Consider the following 16,871-nt stretch of genomic DNA (forward strand, 5'->3'; position numbering starts at 1 on the left):
CCCCGATCCAAAATCCTCTCGATCTCTCCCACCAACCAGCGCCTCCCCTAATCCCCTCGTCCACCTCCTACAGCCCGAGCACCGGCCGACCACCGTAGCTCCTCCGCGGCCTCCTTCCTCGCCGGCCGACCAAGCTTCGTGCGCCTCTGCCTCGAGGGCCTCCTCATCCCCAACCAGCGTTGCCTCCGGCCTCCAGTCACCTTCAACCACCGATTCACACGTCCCTACGCCCACGAGCGTCCGAGGCCGTAACCTCCTCCTCATCCATAACCACGTCGCCGCCGGTGACCAGAACGCCCAGGCTGGCCTTGCATCCCTTCTCCTACTGTCCCCTTCCTCCCTGGGTTCCTCTTCTCTTTCTCACTCTAGTATCTCCCGCCCTCTCTGTTCTCGTAGGAGAACGCCATGGAACCTGCAAGGAGCTCAAGCCCGCCGCCGGCTGCCCGCGACCGCCTCCTCTGCATCCGCATCGCCTCACCGGAGGTTCGTACGCCTCGCTGCCGTCGTCTCTGCGCCTCCGGCGTCTGCAAGCCACCAGTGCACCAGGACCCATCGCGCGCCTCCTCTGCATCGAACGGCGAGGATGAGATGCTCGTTTCCCTCGCCATCGCTGTGCCCGCACGCCAAGTCCCTCGCGGTCACCCACGGAGACTGGTCCTCGCCGGCCTTCCCTGCATGCCCGTTGCCGCCGTCCTGTTTCTTCCCGGCGAGAGCCTCGCCTCTACTCCGTCCGGTTTGAGAGAGCGCTGTCTTTTTCCCCTTTGTTGACCGCAGCCCACTCCTGCCGCGTCCTCGACCTTTTCGCCTGGATCCACCGCCGCTTCGTCCCGGAATCCCGTGCCAAATCCGCCGCCGGCACTCCTTGCTGCCTCGTTTCGTCAGGGAGACGACGAGCACATGGCTCGTCAACACACCACCCGTTGACCCCGCGCCAGATACGACTCCCCTCGCCTCTGCCTTTGGGCGCGGCCCATCATCGCCTCTGCCGGCCTCTCCCTCTGCACCAGCGGGCCGTGGCCCATGTGAGCAGCCTCCCCAAACCCTCTGTGCTTTGTTGGGCCAATAGATACGGCCCGTTTCATGTTTTTTTCATATAACGTTTTTCCTAGTTTCCAAAGAGAGCTGTTTAACATAAAAGTCCCTCTAGTTCATGCATATAATAACTCACAAACCGTGCCTCGGATTAAAACAAACTATATATGTAAAATGCTTAGTTTTTCGTCTAGTTTCATAATATGCCTTTTTCATCCATGTTTAAAATGTTTAAAATGTTGTTTGGTTAAATTTGCTCCTATGTCATGTTAAAATGCTTTAATTCATAACTAATTAAACGTAGCTCCGAACTTAATAAACTTTATATGTAAATGGGGTAGAGAAATGCCTAGTTTAACATGGTGGCCTTACTTTGCATGTTTAATAACTCTAAAATATGGTTTAGGGCAGAACAGTTCCAAATCCATAATTATGCTTATGAGGAGTTTCCAGACTTATTGTTTTGTTGTTCCGACCTCATTTTAAACTTGCCTAGATATGTAGTTTTTCTTTTGCTTCACCTCTTGCCATGTTAATCAACATTTAATATTGTTGGGTACATAAACGAGATCGAACTAAATAACTTGAATGTGGTGTTCCGTCAATATGCAACTCATTGCATATTGAGCTCCACTTAATTTGTAGGATTGTTTGTGCGTTTTGCCATGCCATGCTTCATTAAACTGGACATGCATCATACTTGGTTGTGCATCATGCCATGTTTATGTGATGGTTGTTTTCTATGTTGTTTGCTTCTTTCTGGTGTTGCTTCTTCGGGTTGGTTCCGATAACGTTGAGTTTGTGAGGATTCGTTCGACTTCGTTCGTTTGTCTTCTTCACGGACTCGTTCTTCTTCCTTGCGGGATCTCAGGCAAGATGACCATACCCTCGAAATCACTTCTATCTTTGCTTGCTAGTTGCTTGATCTATTGCTATGCCACGATACCTACCACTTGCTATATCATGCCTCCCATATTGTCATGTCAAGCCTCTAACCCACCTTGTCCTAGCAAACCGTTGTTTGGCTATGTTACTGCTTTGCTCAGCCCCTCTTATAGCGTTGTTAGTTGCAGGTGAAGATGACGTTTGTTCCATGTTGGAACATGGGTTCTGTTGGGATATCATAATATCTCTTATTTGATTAATGCACCTATATACTTGGTAAAGGGTGGAATGCTCGGCCTTATGCCTGGTGTTTTGTTCCACTCTTGCCGCCCTAGTTTCCGTCATACCGGTGTTATGTTCCTTGATTTTGCGTTCCTTACGCGGTTGGGTTATAATGGGAACCCCTTGACAGTTCGCCTTGAATTAAACTCCTCCAGCAAGGCCCAACCTTGGTTTTACCATCTGCCACCTAGCCTTTTTTCCCTTGGGAGTCGCGCTCTCGAGGGTCATCTTTATTTTAACCCCCCCCCGCCCCGGGCCAGTGCTCCTCTGAGTGTTTGTCCAACTTGTCAGCCGCCGGTGGCCACCAGGGGCAACTCTGGGCTGGCCTACCGGAAGTTTGGACAATCCGGTGTGCCCTGAGAACAAGATATGTGCAGCTCCTATCGGGATTTGTCGGCACATCCGGGTGGCTTTGCTGGTCTTGTTTTACCATTGTCGAAATTTCTTGTAACCGGGATTCCAAGCCTGATCGGGTCTTCCTAGGAGAAGGAATATCCTTCGTTGACCGTGAGAGCTTGTGATGGGCTAAGTTGGGACACCCCTGCAGGGTTTGAACTTTCGAAAGCCGTGCCCGCGGTTATGGGCAGATGGGAATTTGTTAATATCCGGTTGTAGAAAACTTGAAACCCAACTTAATTAAAATGCATCAACCGCGTTCTTGTGTTATGCTTGAACATGGCCATGATGGTCTCTTCCGGCGGAGTCCAAGAAGTGAACACGGTTCTTGTGTTATGCTTGAATGTAAGTAGTTTCAGGATCACTTATTGATCACTTCTATTTCACCATCGTGCATTGCTTCTCTTCTCGCTCTCATTTGCGTAAGTTAGCCACCATATATGCTAGTGCTTGCTGCAGCTCCACCTCACTACCTTTTCCTACCCATAAGCTTAAATAGTCTTGATTGTGAGGGTGTGAGATTGCTGCGTCCCTGTGACTCATAGATTACTTCAAACAGTTGCAGGTGCCGATGATAACCGTGCGGGTGACGTAACCGAGCTCAAGGAGGAGCTCGATGAAGATCATGTTCGTTGTGTTGTTTCATTTCCAGTTGATCAGTAGTGGAGCCCAGTCGGGGCGATCGGGGATCTTTTGCATTAGGGGTTGTCTTATTTTATTTTGGTTCCGTAGTCGGACCTTGATTGTATCTTGGATGATGTAATGCTATATTCATGTATTGTGTGAAGTGGCGATTGTAAGCCAACTATGTACCTCTTTCTTATTCAGTACATGGGATGTGTAAAGATTACCCCTCTTGCGACATGCCTACAATGCAGTTATGCCTCTAAGTCATGCTCTGACACGTGGGAGATATAGCCGCATCATGGGTGTTACACTAGGTATGACACCTAGATCGGATATGAACTCCTTCATCCAGACTCCTTCATTTGCTGCTTCCGAAGCTGCTATGTACTCCGCTTCACATGTAGATCCCGCCACGACGCTCTGCTTGGAACTGCACCAATTGATAGCTCCACCATTTAATAAAAACACGTATCAGGTTTGTGACTTAGAGTCATTTGGATCAGTGTCAAAGCTTGCATCGACGTAACCATTTACGACGAGCTCTTTGTCACCTCCATATACGAGAAACATATCCTTAGTCCTTTTCAGATATTTCAGGATGTTCTTGACCGTTGTCCAGTGATCCACTCCTGGATTATTTTGGTACCTCCCTGCTAAACTGATAGCAAGGCACACATCATGTCTGGTACACAACATTGTATACATGATAGAGCCTATGGCTAAAGCATAGTGAACACCTTTCATTTTCTCTCTATCTTCTGCAGTGGTCGGGCATTGAGTTTGAGTCAACTTCACACCTTGTAACATAGGCAAGAACCCTTTCTTTGCTTGATCCATTTTGAACTTCTTCAAAACTTTATCAAGGTATGTGCTTTGTGAAAGTCCAATTAAGCGTCTTGATCTATCTCTATAGATTTTGATGCCCAATATATAAGCAGCTTCACCGAGGTCTTTCATTGAAAAATTCTTATACGAGTATCCTTTTGTGCTATTCGGAAATTTAGTATCATTTCCGATCAACAATATGTCATCTACATATAATATCAGAAATGCTACAGAGCTCCCACTCACTTTCTTGTAAATACAGGCTTCTCCAAAAGTCTGTATAAAACCATATGCTTTGATCATACTATCAAAGCGTATATTCCAACTCCTAGAGGCTTGCACCAGTCCATAAATGGATTGCTGGAGCTTGCACACTTTGTTAGAACCTTTTGGATCGACAAAACCTTCTGTTTGCATCATATACAACTCTTCTTTAAGATATCCATTAAGGAATGCAGTTTTGACATCCATTTGCCAAATTTCATAATCATAAAATGCGGCAATTGCTAACATGATTCGGACGGACTTAAGCATCGCTACGGGTGAAAAGGTCTCATCATCGTCAACTCCTTGAACTTGTCGAAAACCTTTTGCAACCAGTCAAGCTTTGTAGACAGTAACATTACCGTCAGTGTCAGTCTTCTTCTTGAAGATCCATTTATTCTCTATGGCATGCCGATCATTGGGCAAGTCAACCAAAGTCCACACTTTGTTCTCATACATGGATCCCATCTCAGATTTCATGGTCTCAAGGCATTTTGCGGAATCTGGGATCATCATCGCTTCCTCATAGTTCGTAGGTTCGTCATGGTCAAGTAACATGACTTCCAGAACAAGATTACCGTACCACTCGGGTGCGGATCTTACTCTGGTTGACCTACGAGGTTCGGTAAAAACTTGATCAGAAGTTTCATGATCATCATCATTAGCTTCCTCACTTACTACTGTAGGAATCACTGGAATTGATTTCAGTGATGAACTACTTTCCAATAAGGGAAGAGGTACAATTACCTCATCAAGTTCTACTTTCCTCCCACTCACTTCTTTCAAGAGAAACTTCTTCTCTAGAAAGGATCCATTCTTAGCAACGAATATCTTGCCTTCAGATCTGTGATAGAAGGTGTACCCAACAGTCTCCTTTGGGTATCCTATGAAGACACATTTCTTCGATTTGGGTTCGAGCTTATCAGGTTGAAGCTTCTTCACATAGGCATCGCAGCCCCAAACTTTAAGAAACGACAACTTGGGTTTCTTGCCAAACCAAAGTTCATAAGGTGTTGTCTCAACGGATTTAGATGGTGCCCTATTTAATGTGAATGTAGCCGTCTCTAAAGCATAACCCCAAAACGATTGCGGTAAATCAGTGAGAGACATCATAGATCGTACCATATCTAATAAAGTGCGGTTACAACATTCAGACACACCATTACGTTGTGGTGTTCCAGGTGGCGTGAGTTGTGAAACTATTCCGCATTGTTTCAAATGAAGTCCAAACTCATAACTCAAATATTCACCTCCCCGATCAGATCGCAGAAACTTGATTTTCTTGTTACGATGATTTCCCAATTCACTCTGAAATTCTTTGAACTTTTCAAATGTTTCATACTTATGTTTCATTAAGTAGATATACCCATATCTGCTCAAATCATCTGTGAAGGTGGGAAAATAACTATATCCGCCGCGATCTTCAATGTTCATTGGACCACAGACATCAGTATGTATGATTTCCAATAACTCTGTTGCTCGTTCCATTATTCCGGAGAACGTAGTTTTAGTCATCTTGCCCATGAGGCATGGTTCGCAAGTACCAAGTGATTCATAATCAAGTGATTCCAGAAGTCCATAAGAATGGAGTTTCTTCGTGCGCTTCACACCAATATGACCCAAACGGCAGTGCCACAAATAAGTTGCACTATCATTATCAACTTTGCATCTTTTGGCTTCAATACTATGAACATGTGTACCACTACTATCAAGACTTAGTAAAAATAGACCACTCATGAAGGGTGCATGACCATAAAAGATATTACTCATATAAATAGAACAACCATTATTCTCTAATTTAAATGAATAACCATCTCACATCAAACAAGATCCAGATATAATGTTCATGCTCAACGCTAGCACCAAAAAAATTTATTTAGGTCTAAAACTAATCCTGAAGGTAGATGTAGAGTTAGCGTGCCGACGACGATCACATCGACTTTGGAACCATTTCCCACACGTATCGTCACCTCGTCCTTAGCCAATCTTCGCTTAATCCGTAGCCCCTATTTCGAGTTGGAATTGTTAGCAACTGAACCAGTATCAAATACCCAGGCACTACTGCGAGCATTAGTAAGGTACACATCAATAACATTTATATCAAATATACCTTTCACTTTGCCATCCTTCTTCTCACTACAAAAAAAATACACTTCCGTGATGATACGTGTTTGTCACAGTAGGTCGCTTTTTTGTCATGCATATACATCCATGACAAATTTATGACAGAATCAAGATAGTCATACCTGTGCTGTCGTAGAAGTGTTCCATGACATTACCAAAATTATCATCACGGAAGTGTCCACTTCCATGACGATAAATCGCGCGTCACAGAAGTGCTTTTGTCAAGGGTGACCGACACGTGGCATCCACCATAATGGAATGCCGTTAAGCTATCGGGTCGGGTTTTGGATCTGATAACCAGTTAACAGCCCCGACCAATGGGGATTTTCCACGTGTAAAATCATCATTGGCTAGAGGAAACATGTGTCGGCTCATCGTCAGGACAGATGTCATCCACTCACTGGACAGAAGGCGCCTATGATACGTCGACACGCGGCACGGCCCAACAAGTTTAAATGGGCCGGCCCAACTAAAGGCCCACATGATTTTGCGGACCATAATGGTCCGGCCCAGCTAAAGGCCCACGAGATTTTGCTGACCATAATGGGCTGGCCCAGCTAAAGGCCCACAAGATTTCGCGGGCCATAATGGGCCGGCCCAGGTACTGGCCCACAAGATTTTTGTGTGCCATAATAGGCCGGCCCAGGTAAAGGCCCACAAAATTCTTGCGGATCATAATGGGCCGGCCCAGCTAAAGGCCCATGAGATTTCGCCGACATTAATGGGCCGGCCCAGCTGTAGGCGCACAAGATTTTGAGGACCCTAGTAGGTCGGCCCGTTAACTGCCTGCCATGTTTTGGGCCAAATGTCGGCCCATATTTGATATGGCCTATTAATGGCCTGCCACGCTCCGGGCCTAATAGTGGCCCATATGAGATCCGGCCCGTTAAAATCCTACCACGTTCTGGGCCAAATTACGGCCCAGATCAGGTCCGGCCCTTTAAGAGGTTTTGGGCCTAATTATGGCCCATATCAGATTCGGCCCGTCAACTGGACACTATGCTTTTGGGCCCACTTGCTAAAGGCCCACTTAGTAATTTGGCCTGATATTAGTTTTGGCCTGTTAAGGGCCTGTTTAACATTTAAGCCCTATATTAATTTCAGCCCGTTAAAAGCCCGTCATATAGTTGGGCCTAACTACGGCCCGGTTTGCATCCGGCCTGCTCGCAGCCGATATCTGATTGGGCCAAACAAGGACCGAGACAATTTTTCGGCCTGTTAAAAGCCCGTGATTTGATTCACAGAATCATGGGCCGGGGTTCATTTCGGGCTGCTGCCGGCCCGTGAGCTGATCGACACGTTTCAGGCCCAACCTACATCGTGATTGCATGACAACCCGATTATGTACCATAATTTTACGGTTTGGCTGGTTTACTGCGAAGACATGATATATATACAGTAAAATAACTACAGCATCGTGAATAAGAAAAAACCTATATACTATACAATAAAGAAATTACGGCATATTACATCCAGTGGGCATCAAAGTTCGCCACTATGATAATAAAGCACAAGCAGACAGCAGATTACATACACTGGGCATCAAAGATCGCCACCAGTGCAAATAAACACGCCGACAAAATAATATACAAAACCGACAGCACTTCAATAGAGTTCAAGAAAGGTTAGCCCTGCTGGGGAGCTGCAGCGCAAGCAGTTGAGCAAGATGATGAGACTGCTCTTGTTCAACACTTATATCTTCCTCACTCTGAAAGATAAACAAGCAGACAGATGACAGGTTTTGCACATAAAAGTATCAGTGCTGACAATTCATCACATTTCTTACTGACCAATAAAGTGACATAGTTTAAATTTGCATTAACACAATATGATATTGTTCAGGTCAAGACATGGCAAGAAATGACATTGTGAAGGAGTTGGCAGCTTTACGACACCACTGGATTACAGATCAAGAACTCATAAGTATCAATGGTTAGTGGGCTGTCAATTTATACCATTTCAGATTCGCAAATAAAGAGACGGTTTAAATAATAGTAGAATGATATGACATTTTTCATAGTTAAGATATTGCAGAATATGACATTGTGCTGTAGTGGGTAGGTTCACCACACCACTGGATTACAGATGAAGAACAGAAGCATACATGCAGTGCAAAAGAAGATCACTTGCTCTGTATAGTTTAATTTACATGGTATGAAGAAGGAACTTGGTTGTACGACTGAAAACTTAAATTGAGAAAGGACGAACTTTTGTTTATGAACTACATATAATAAATTTAAACAAGCAATTTGATGCAAACACCAAAAACAAACAGCTGTTGCAGTCATGCCTAACCAAATATATACAACAAAGTTTGAAGGCTTGAGATGGACAAACTTACATTATTGGTGAAGACAGGCTCTATAAAGGCCTTGTCCATGCTGATGGGGGGGGGGGCAATTCAAGAAGTTTACCACAGAATCTTCTTCAAAAGCATTTCCTTTATTCTACATTTTGTTAAGAGTAAATATAGATGTGATAATATACGGAAAAATGGAGAATATTTAAGATAAGATGAAGAGTGATGCTACATAACCAAGTAGCTATAAATGTAAGTGCAGCGATACAGGCAAAAGGTACATCCAAGAGCAATGCACAACTAAACATTTTCAGTACCAACCTTATGGTAAGAGTAAATATAGATCTGATGTGTAGAAAATGGATGGCAAAGGAAAATAAGCTGCAGAGTGATGGTACATGAACAACTACCTGTCATTATAAGTAGACTGATAAAGGACAGCATGTACTTACAAGAACAATGCAGAGCTAAAAAAAATTGGCATTAGATATATTCTACACTAATGTAACCATTCATACAGATCAGATAATTTGGAGCAAACAATTGATAAGCAAGCTATCATGCATACTAATGTGACATAATGAACCAGGTATGTATGCAAGTACAGTGATACAGGACAATAGGAACTAACAAGAGCAAAGGAGCGGGCAGCATATTTGAGATATCCTGTCGTTCTTGTCAAACCGGAATTCTTCTTCGAGCAGATTTCCTGCAAAAAAGATCCGTAAGGCACATGCGGAAAAGTAGAAGTTCAAATTGTCATGTGATTTCATAGACAGTACCTCATCCTGGGAACGAGACCAGTGCATAATAAGGTTTTTCCATTCAATGTCTTCTAAATTTAGCACAAGAGACTTCACCAGGAATTCGTTTATAGACTTGCCATCAAAGTGTAATTTCCTTAGGTAACACCGATACTGTTGCAATGCTTCCTTGAAAAGCACAAGCAAGCTTTGCTCGTCATGACTATCCAGATTGACCCTCGCCTAGTTACAACAATGTAATGTAAATCATTGATGTGTTCAATCAGCAGAAAACAGGAAAATAATAGCCATGAATAATAGCACTTACACGTAAGTTGGACAGGGAGATGTGAAAATGGTGTTTGTCTTCACAATAATCTTCCCATGATGGGAATATATGCACGTAGTCCCTAACAACATTGAAAGCATTGTCTTTTAAACTGAGAATAAATGGAATGGGGTTCCAATCTGCAGGAATTAGCCGTCTCTGTAGTTGGGATAGGTCTTCGGTCGGTGGACTTGCTGTACTTTTTGCTGGAGTGGGATTTTTCTGTGGTACAGCTGGTGCTATGGCAAATGAAATCGGTATACCTTTTGCTGGAGTGCAGGTCCTGTGTGGTGGGGCTAGTGGTGTGGCCAGTGAAGTATGGGTACAGTCTGCTGGAGTCGGTCTTACGTTTTGTGTCACTGGTTGTACAGCCAATATAAGTGGGGTGCTGTCTGATTTCTCCGGCACCACCACGTCTTTCAAGGACTTTGCCGGTGCTCCTTCAGGTTCGGCAATCACCCTCTTCCTTTTTGATGTCTGATGCACAAGAACAGCATTTGAGTAGAAAAACATGGTATGATGACAGATGGAATATGTATTGATAATGGATGGGCATGGCATCTCGACATATATGATGAGTAAACTAAGTAGATGGTGGTGCAACAAAGTAGAAGAAATGCAAGACAACATGTGCAAGATACCCGCAATCAATAAAACATTGCCAAATTAGAACAGGCACCTTGATGGGTGAACAGGACAGGCCATCTGCCTTTGACTCCTCGAGATTAGAATAGTCATTAGGATGATATTCTGAACAAGAATCAACAGGTGGGGAGCGTATGAGTTTCATTCCATCCAGAATGGCACTCAATGCCTTGGTGCCAATTTTGTAAGTCATTGCAGTGTTTAGCTTCAAGAGTGGACTGCTGCTAGTGCGACACAAAGTAGCTACATAGATCATAGTGTAGATATAACGGGAAAACCTTAAGCATCAGAGTAAAATCAGCAAACTGGAACTTGTTGTAATATATGTGCTAGTATTGCCGGTACGGCTAGAAAGGCTTCGAATACCGCTCTCTTCAAGTGAAGGTGCGGTATTGTTAATATCAATGTAACTCTCAAAGGCGACACAGCTCCCCGCATTTCCTTGCTATTCTTATAGGATTCAAGTGGGCAGGCCACTACAAATCCTATTCCTATGTTTACAAGATCCTACGAATCAAAGAGGCTCAAAGTGTCCATCACAACCGACCGTATAGACCTCTACACTGCAAATGTCCTTGCTCATCGTCAGTACAAGGAACATACTATACTACTATCATACTCCCTCCGTTCCAAAATATAAGTCTTGGTAGAGATTTCCACTATGGATCACATACATATGTATCCAGGTACATTTTAGAGTGTAGATTCACTCATTTTGCTCCATATGTAGTCCATGGTGGAATCTATACAAAGACTTGTATTTAGGAATGGAGAGAGTACATATTAAAAAAGAACGAAAGAGGAACATGGTAAAGAAGAGCAAGCAGATTTTGGATAATAAAATGTTGGTTGCGCAGTGCCCACACATGATGAACTAGAGCGCATTGAGAATGCAACTCCTAGCTGCCTCTCGACCATTTCAGGCGGTTGGATGAAGATCCTATGTCTCCTAACCCTTCTTCTTCCTCGTCTCTGATTCTTCCCATATAGAACACCGCACGGGCCGCCGGCCGGACCACCGGCCCCCACCGCCTGTGTTCCTCCGCCACCCCCACCCCCAACCCCACCCCAACCCCCACCCGCGTCGAGTTTTCTTCGTTCGGCGAGGCCCCACAACCACCTGAGCCCCTTCGATCGCACCAGCGAACTCCGGCGAGCTCTCAAAAATCGACTGACCCAATTTTGAAATTTAGTCTACTGTGATTTAACTAGTGTGGAATATAAAAGGGTAAAACCATAAGCGTTGCGAGTATGGCATTGAGCGTGCCATGGCGGATCTGAAGGTGCAAACCAGACAAAGGCAACTTCACAACCAAGACAAGAAATCAGAGTAAAGCAGTGGTGATCTATTTTCTTGCTGCGATAAATAAGTTGAGCAGATACGAAAGAGTACCGCCTCTGGTGCGGCGCTGTGTAGGCATCTGCTGAGAATTTGACGGTGCTGCGGTAGCGATGGCTGTCAGCGGAGTGGAAGCAGATCTAGGAGGGTAGACGGCAGCGGTGGGGCGCGGTGAATGAGACGGTCGTAGGAGCGGCGCCAGCAAGGTGAACAACGGTGGGGATGAAGCGAGAGGACGGGATGCAAGGATCCCGGTCCGAAGCCGTGGATGAGAGAGGTCGATCTCTTGTAATGGACGGCGGCGTCGGGGTATCAGCAACGGCATGGTGGAGGAGGACGGCGGTGGATGGGGTGGCGGACGGCGGCGGATGGAGGAGGGTGGGGTGGAGAGGGTGTTTTGGCGCCCATGGAGTACGAATGGGGAAAAGGGAGGTAGAGAGGAAGGGGGGAACCATGTATTCAGGGCGCGCTTGTCTCAAATGCGAGTTAATTTACAAACTTAGCCCCCGTTTCAAATTTCTACTACATCACAACAACACTAGTCGGTCGGGGATAGGACGGTAATCTCGCATACACTGAATATTTGCCGACGAGAGTTTGTTTTTGGCGCCCGCCGTGTATGAATATGAATCGGGGAGGGAGTCGACTTTGACCGAGGACACACTGTGTTTTGGCGGCCACCGTGTATGAATCTGGGTGAGAGGCGGTTAGGTCATGTTTGGGTGAAATTACAAACCTACCCCTATCGAAACCTATAGAAATCCAGCATATAGGCTTTGCGTGGCAGGGATAGGCAGTAGTGATTTCCATCTCGCAGATTTTGGTTTCAGGCGGTTACTGTGACTTTCCCCGCTTCGTTCAAATTTTGTAGAGTGCACGTTTACCATGCCAACTCAATTCGAATCCCGTTTGTATTCTATTTTTTTCGGGCGGGATCCATTTTCAATTGGAATTACATTCTATATACATCATTTTTTATATATATACTTTCAAAAGAACAACAAAGAATTCTGCTCCTTTATATGTATAATATGATCTACAAATACAACGATCTCGAAATCTTAAGGTTGAATTTGAAAATTTTTAACCAAATTATGTTCTACTAAAATGTATGTATCAGTAATATCTACATATTAAATAACATAGATGTGCGTGAATTTATATGAGTATGCATGTCTGATAGATCAATTTTGGTTCGAGTATGGATTACATGTATCATCATCTCAAATTCAACTATTTGAATCCCTTTTTTGTTCACTCCTTTCACGCCCATCTCTCTCGCATGCATGCTCCTTCAGGTAGCTATCACTCTCTTTTCTCCAGCTCACCCGCACGCTCACTTCATGTTGCTCCTATCCTTGCAAACATGGTCTCTCGACGTCTCCCTTGAGAAGTGTCACACTCTCCCAATCATTATAAATTACACGGTTTTCATTATCTCTCACGTCTCTACTGTTCTCTGGTATCACTCAGTACCTAAGATTTCTTTTTCACCACCAAACACACAGTCTCCACTCGTCTTTCACTTTATCTTTCTCTCTATGGGATTCTCTCACACACCCTATATGTCTCTACATATGACTCATACCACTAAAATTACTCTCTCTATCTCTCCTGTAGACACAACATTTGTTGCGGTCTCCTTTTCATCTCCATCCCAGACTGAAATTATTCATTTGTTTACCGATCAGACAACCCCGACTACCGTCTCCTCTCTCTCCCATAGACACACACGCACAACTCCTACCACTAAAATGTGAATGGAAAACGAGATTTTGTTATACCCAAACAAAAAAGGACTGGAGGGAGTGATTGCTCTGACACGGACGCGACCTCTCATAGCGCAGGCATTGAACCGGCGTGCCGGCCAAGAGGGCCGCACTCGCTGCAGGCCCGGCTGAGCACGCCTCCTTGCCGCGTGGAACCAGCTTAAGACTGCCCCGCCTGCCTTCATTGAATTCGCGCGTGTGCCGGCAACACGTCCATCCGCGAGCCGGCAGGCATTTTAGAACACTGGTAGCAGGAACTAGTAGAGGATTTTCTTTATTTATAACTCTCCTCACATTTTTTTGGCTTTGAAGTGAATCATGGTTGTGGACATTATGTATGAATGTGCAGATATCTGTGAACATGAGTTTGATGTGGAAGTTGAACTTGGAATGTCGGGCTTGCGCGTGAACTATACCATGTCCAATGCTTCGTCTGTTATTTTTTGGAAAGTAATTGATGTTATTACATGACCCGAAAAAAAACATTTTGTGCCACATTAGTAGATGGACGGACATCACAACTGGCATGCTGACTGGATAAACATTTGAACCTAGCTATTATCACTGGTAGAAAAAGGGCCTATAGTCCCGGTTCGTAAGGGCCTTTAGTCCCGGTTCCGGAACCGGGACTAAAGTGTCGGTACTAATACCTCCCCCCTTTAGTCCCGGTTCAATCCAGAACCGGGACTAAAGGCCCTCCACGTGGGCATTGCGCAGAGCCCAGTCAGGAGACCCTTTGGTCCCGGTTGGTGGCACCAACCGGGACCAATAGGCATCCACGCGTCAGCACTTCTGTGGCTGGGGTTTTTGTTTTTTTTGAAAGGGGGGGGGGTTGGGGGTTTTGCGGGGTTAATTTAGGTGTTTCATATATTGTGTTAGCTAGTTATAATTAATAGAGAGAAGTGTCCTCTCTTATGTCCGTGCTTGGTCGACGCTACGTACTATACATACGTATATAGAGAGGACTAGACACGCTAGCTAGCTAGTAAGCAAACGAAGGAAACAGAAGATCGTCATGAACATATATGCATATATACAGAGAGAAGTGATATCGACCACCTCTCCTTCTCCGAGAGATTGGTCGAACAACAAGTTCTCGTATATCTATCTGACACTACCGGCTACATATATACAATAATTATCTCTTACAAATGTAATCATACGGACTCAGGGTCCACATAGAATTCTCCGTCTTCAGGGATCACGTGGTCAAGAAAGAATGCCGCCAATTCCTCTTGAATTGCTCGCATGCGAGCTGGTGCTAGGAGTTCATCCCGCTTCCGAAACATCTAATTTGAAGAAGGGGGTCAACACAAATGATGGTAATAAAATAAAATTGTGAATGTTGTTATTTACGTACTTCATATTGTTCGTTAGAGTACCCGCCCCGCTCACAGGTCGTGTGGCGGATGGACTCGCAGATGTAGTATCCACAGAAATCATTCCCTTGTTCCTGCCACAACCACTTTACAAGAAATAGAGGTCAATCAAACTGATAAGCAAGAATGCTAAATGGTATTGATGAAACTAGCGCTTGAATCACTAGGAGATGCGCGGAACATGCTACTATAGTACTTACTTTCGGGTGTCTAAATTCCAGCTCCTTCGGCAGTCCCGGAACTGTTTTGGTGAATTTTCTCCAAACCCTGCCGGACAAAGAAAACAATTACTTGATATCAGGAAATGAACAAAGTTGCTGATATGGTGGATAATGATTGATTTAACTTACTTCTTGAGGATTTCAGTCATGTCCGCATACTCCTTGGGATCTTTTCGTTTAGAGTCCAAGACGGTTACTACTCCCTGCTCAAGCTTAATCTCTAGGAGAATATAGTGGTAACTGCACACACATGCATAACTCATCAATTACATTACTATAACCTTGACTAATATATAAGGGAAACCGAATACGCACAAGACAGTAACACTCACCTGAAGTTGTAAGGAAAGAGTATTATATCTTTGTTTTGATTTATTACGAACGATCGTAGCAAGCTAGCCTCGGTAGCTGCGGCATGAAGTTTAACCTGAGTTGCATCTATGAGATATGTGTTAATGAACCCAATATCACCGACTTGTCTTTTCTTCAATTCGACGATCTTCAATCTGCATAATATAGTGAGGATGATTATAAATACATGCAATGAAAGAGCTAAGCTATATAGAGAAACTTAATGACAGAAGTAGTACTACTTACAGACAGTAGCAAGCGACCGTTGTTTTATCGAGGGCCAATTGATTGAAGAACTGATAGAACTCCTCAAATGGAGCAGGCAACAGATCAATTCCAACGAGGTCATGCTCCGGTTTAACTCTCGCATACAAAGTACTCCTCCCCCCAGAGTCTCTGCAGATTTTCAAGTACCAATCATGCAATCTTCGCTTCATCGTTGATAGAGATCTTTCATCTTTGACGAGAGGCTTCCCGTACTCGTATCTTTGTATCTGCACGTCCATGGGTTCATAATGTACTTCATCGGGCAGGTAATCTGCAAGATTGCTATAACCGGGCACCATCCTCGTATCATTATCGACGTTGTGGCTAGGCACCTTGAGCGGGGGGCACGATTGCTTCGCTTGTTCGCCGAGCTGGGCAATTTGTTTCCCAGCTCGTCGTTCTTTCAGCCTTTGATCACTTACAGTATTTCCCGACCGCTCCGCTTCGGCACATTCCTTTCCAATAATGCGGTCATAGTTTCCTTTCGGCGAATCAGACTTCTGTGGTTTTGTCAGGGCAGCCAGAGTGCGCTTCACTTTCACCCGATCTACCTTCTCCTCCGGAGGTGGATGTTTCTTTGCTTTCACCCCTTCAAAGAATTTCTTCACTTCTTCTCGCGCGATCTCGGCGTTCTCCTCCTGGGTCCTCTCGTATGGTAACTTCTCTGGAGTCTTCAGAGAAGGACCGAATCTGTATGTCCTCCCGCCTCTGGTTGTACTGCTAGATGCCGACCGAGCAAACGTAGCGGTTGTCTTCTTTACTTGCTTAAGAGGCGGAGGAGAAGGACTACGACGCACCGGAGCAGCTGGAGCGGCGGCAGGTCTCTTCCGCCCTTGCTGACGAGGCGGAGAAGGAGGAGGCTGGTTGCTCGGGCGCGTCGGCGCAGGCGGAGAAGGAGGCGGAGTGCCGCCGCGCGCCGGAGAAGGAGCCGGCCGAGGGCCCTGATCGTCACTCGCCGGAGGAGGAGGCGGTGGAGGCGGAGTGCCCTGACTCGCCGGAGGAGGAGGAGGAGGCGGTGGCGTCCAGTTCGGAAGGTTGATGAGCTCCTTCCGCCATAGGCATGGAGTCTTCAGAGAAGACCCTAGCCGAGTCTCC

Source organism: Triticum urartu, chromosome 7A, assembly GCF_056163025.1.
Source record: "Triticum urartu cultivar PI428250 chromosome 7A, HENAU_Tu73, whole genome shotgun sequence".
Taxonomy (NCBI): Eukaryota; Viridiplantae; Streptophyta; class Magnoliopsida; order Poales; family Poaceae; genus Triticum; species Triticum urartu.